This window comes from Penaeus monodon, chromosome 2, assembly GCF_015228065.2.
Source record: "Penaeus monodon isolate SGIC_2016 chromosome 2, NSTDA_Pmon_1, whole genome shotgun sequence".
In the NCBI taxonomy this organism is placed as follows: Eukaryota; Metazoa; Arthropoda; class Malacostraca; order Decapoda; family Penaeidae; genus Penaeus; species Penaeus monodon.
The window spans coordinates 5,322,171-5,327,170 of NC_051387.1; positions in this window are offsets into that span (position 1 = coordinate 5,322,171).

The window sequence follows — 5,000 nt, forward strand, 5'->3', positions numbered from 1 at the left end:
AGCCAACCCGCACAAACAACCCCCCACCCAAAGCACGAACGAAAACCATGATAGGCGCCATTTGGCACAGGGTCAATCCCCTCCCCAAACTAACCTTTCCTGCACCCCCCCCCCTCCTCACCACCCCAAAATAAAAGTAAATAAAAATGAAGAAATTAATTTTAAAAATCAGATTGTAACCTGGCCTGACACCAGATATGTATATATATGTGTATATATATATATATATACATATATATATAATATATATATATATATATATATATATATATATATATGAGAATTACAGAATTTAATTTTGTCTATGAATGGAAAATAAAAAGAAATGGAGTAAGAAAAAAAAGATAAAGTAAAAAATAAAAGAATTTGAAAAATACATATTTCTACTTTGACCAGCGAAAAATACTTTATATCTAAATGACAGTATCTTAAAAAAGTAAAAATAATACAAAGACTATCTGGGAGATGTGGCTGGAAAAAAAGAAGCGGAGTAAAAAAATATTCATATAATGATATAAAAGATACAGACTTTCCCTATGACATATATATTTCTGTACATACGTTTGTATTTAACACACACTTTCTCTCTCTCTCTCTCTCTCTCTCACACACACACACACACACACACACACACACACACACACACACACACACACACACACACACACCACACACACACACACACCCGCCCGCCCGCGTCCACAGCCAAAAAAGAAGGAGGGGGGGAGACTGAGTTACGGAAATACCGCTTACAAACGATTCTTGTTGCCCCTCGCCACGGTGGCCGAGTGGGTTAATGCGCCAAGTTCGAAGCCTCGATCGCGGGTCGGAATACGCGGTCGCGGGTTCGAATCCCCCTCGCCCGGGGCTGAAAGACATGAAAAGCCCTGGGCATAACCCCCCCCCCCCTTAAAAAAAAATTATTTATAACAATATTTTACGAAAAAAGTAGAAAATGAACACATGTATAAGGAAAAAAAAAAAAAAAAAAAAAAAACAGATTGCAATCTCACACGGGATGAAATACATGAAAAGATCCGGCCACCTGTTGACTTCTAAATAAAAAGCTTTTATATAGAATGGCAATGAAAGAAAAAGAAAAAAATAGACAAAGAATATATACATATGAAAATTATAGACTCGAGTTTGTCTGTGACAGGAAAATTTGACCCGCGACAGAACCATTCCACTCACGATTTTTTTTTAAAGATATAATGCCAATATTCAAAACAATGAAAGTAATAATAAAAAAAGAAAAAATGACTGGATGCCCTTCCTCATCAACCGCAGTTCAGCGAGCTGCCCCTGGAACCTCGCAGCGATTTCCCCTACGACACCCCATATATATTTATATATACACGCAGTCTTTTCTTTCTTTCTTTCGTTCTCTCTTAATTCATTACTTCTCTTTTCGTAAAATATTATCATAAACAAAAGTTTTTTTAAGGGGGGGGGGGGTTATGCCCAGGGCTTTTCATGTCTTTCAGCCCCGGGCGAGGGGGATTCGAACCCGCGACCGCGTATTCCGACCCGCGATCGAGGCTTCGAGCTTGGCGCCTTAACCCACTCGGCCACCGTGGCGAGGGGCAACAAGGAGCGTTTGGAAGGGGTATTTCCGTAACTCAGCCCCCCCCCCCCCCCCCCCCTCCCCCCCCTTCTTTTTTGGCTGTGAACGCGGGCGGGTGTGTGTGTATGTATATGTGTATGTGTGTGTGTTTGCGCGTATGAGTCTCCCTCTGTCTATTCATCTGCACGTGTGGATGTATATGAAACTAAGCGCATGGGTTTAGATTAACAAATGTCAATGCAATACAGACAGATATCCTAATCACGATACACCCTTCCCGGAAGCGGCGTTGGGGCGCGGGATAAGCCGGGCCTTGTTAGCCATGAAGCGCGCGCGAGAGATGGATTACTTAGCTGGCTCTTCTAATTAAGCAAAATATTCCCTTCTCGCTCTCTCTCCTTCCTTCCTTCCTTCCTCCTTCTCTCCCTCCCTCCCTCCTTCCCTCCCTCTCTCCCTCCCCCTCTCCCTCCCTCCTCCTCCTCCCTACCTTCTCCCTCCCTCCCTCCTCCTCCTCCTCCTCCTCCTCCTCCTCCTCCTCCTCCTCCTCCTTTTCCTCCCCTCCTCCTCTCCTCCTCCCCTCTCTCCTCCTCCCCTCCTCCTTTTCCTCCCTCCTCCTCCCTCCCTCCCTCCCTCCCTCACGCTATTCATACGATCTCTCCGACTCCTTAATTCCCTCCCCTCCCTCCCTCTCTCTTCCGCTTTCTTCCTCTCTCTACTTAGTCATCACTACTCTCTTTCCTTTTTTCTGTGACTTTCATACTCTTTTTTCTTTTCTCTCATCCTTCTTTCTTTCATCTCTCTTTACAGTACCATCCCTTCCCCATCCCTCCTTCCCTCCCTCTCCTCCTCCCTTGTCCCGCTCCCTCCTTCTTCCCTTCCCTCCCTCCCTACCCTCCTTCCTTCCTTCCTTCCTTCGCTTCCTTCCTTCCTTCCTTCCTTCCTTCCTTCCTCCCTCCCTCCCTCCCTCCCTCCCTCCCTCCCTCCTTCCCGCCCTCTCCCCATCCCGCCCTCCCTCCTGCTTTCCTTCCCTCCATCCCCCATCCCCATCAACACCCCATCCCTTCTTCCCTTCCTCTTCTCCCTTCTCCCTCTCCTCTAAACCCCATCTACACCCCCTCCCCCTACCCTCCCACCTCACCCCTTTCCCCTCCCCTCCCTTCCTCCCATATCAACACCCCCCCTTACCCTCTCCTTTACACACCCCCTCCTTCCCTCTTCACACACACCCCTAATCTCCCCCCCCCCCCCACTGACAGACTGTGAAGGTATAACTTTTGGAACGAAAAGTTTAGGAAGCGAAATGGTACAAAAATAATCAGTCCTGGGCTTCGGGACTTGGTTTGAAGCTCGACTGCAGGTTAAAAGGGTGTGATTCTCGTGCCGCATCTGGCGTCTTGGTCTCGCAAGGGCGGGCGTGTCTTTGTTATTGGTATTAAGCCATAGCGTGTGTGTGTGTGTGTGTGTGTGTGTGTGTGCGGGTCTCTTGTTGAATGAGATGTATTTTCTTTGTTTCTCTCTCTCTCTGTTTTTTTTTTAGTTCTTTTTCATTTTTTTCTTAAATGTTCATTTTGCTTTGTTTGTTTCTTTCTTTCTTCTCTCTCTCTCTCTCTCTCTTCCTCTCTCTACCTCTCTCTCTCTCTATATATATATTATATATTATATTATATATATTATTCTATTATATATACATACACACATTATCTCACACACACACACACACACCGCACACACACCACACAACACCACACAACACGACATAACACACACACACCACAACAGATTAATATATAATAATATATATATAATATATTATATCTATATTTATATATCTCTATTTATATATCTATATTTATATATGATATATCTATCTAACCCATCTCATATACATTTATTTTTTTTCCTCTCCCTCTCCGTTCCTTCTCTCTCTCTCTTTCTCTCCTCTCTCTTCTCTCTCTCTCTCTTCCTCTCCTCTCTCTTCTCCTCCTCTCTCCATCTCTCCTCCCTCCTCTTCCCTCTCTTCTCTCCCTCTCTCTTTTCTCTCTCTCTCTCTCTCTCTCTCTCTCTCTCTCTCACCTCTCTATCTCTCTCTCTCTCTCTCGCTCTCTCCTCTCTCTCTCTCTCTCTCTCTCGCACCACCTCCCCCCTCTCTCTCTCACGCACACAAACACACAGCCAAGAAGCATCTGTAATTTATACCAGTCCTCCGCTCATGGCCCCAGCTCGCGTCCACACCTGGCACCAGAACTTGGCCATGGGGGGCTTCCATTGTTCGTATGCAATATACTTGGCAGAGAGGATTTAATAGCTTGATTAATGGCCTTGTTTGCACTTGTATTTAGATGATACATATAAGCCCCACGCCTCCTGGGTTTCGGTCAATTGGCTAGTTGAGTGATGTGGGAGTCGGGCTGTTTGGGGAAAGATGATTCGTTCGTGGGTTTGAATGTGGTGGTGGTGGAGGTGGTGGAGGTGGGGGAGGTGGTGGTGGTGGTGGAGATGGGGGAGGTGGTGGAGGTGGTATGTATTGGCTGTAATATATGCGAGGGCTGATGTATGTGTGTTTTTTCGCATTGATATGTTTATTGGTGTCCTGTTGTATTTTTTTTTTTTTAACTTGGTTGTATTTTTTTTTTTTTTTGTCTGTCTGCCTCCCTCCCTCCTTCCTTCCTTCCTTTCCCTCTCCTCCCTCCCTCCCTCCCTCCTTCCCTCCTCCCTCTCCCTCTCCCTCCCCCTTCCTCCCCTCCCCCTCCCTCCCTCCCCCTTCTTCTCCTCCCCCTCCCTCTCTTCCTCCACCCACCTCTTTCCCTTTCTCCCTCCCCCTTCTCTCTCTCCCCCCTTCCTCTCTCCCTTCCACCCCCCTCCCCCCCCACTCAAGAAATATATCAAAGGAATCCCCTGGCACCGTCTCCCGCTCCGAACAGAGTCAAGACTGATCGAGGTCAGACCGATACAAGGCGTGATATATGTGACTCGACGCCTTGACCGATAATTGCGTCATCCTCTTTGGTGTTTCAAATTTGGCCGTTCCTGATTTATGTTTTTTGTTTTATGTATATTTTTATTTATTTGTTTATTCTTTTTTTTTTGGGGGGGGGCGGGAGGGTGTTATCTTATTTTGGATATATGGGTATTTTTGGAGGTATATGGGTGTGTGTATGTAACGCGCGCGCGTGCGCGCACACACACACGCACGACACACACACCACCACACACCACACACACACCCACACACACACCCACACCCACACACACACAACACACCCACCCAACACGCACACACACCACACACACACACACACCCACACACCAACAACCAACAACACGCAAACACAAGACAACACCACAAACAACGCACCACGCACCCGCGCAGTGAACACGCACCCTCTTGATCACTATTCATTTCAATTCCATATGTTCACAGTGAATAGGAATA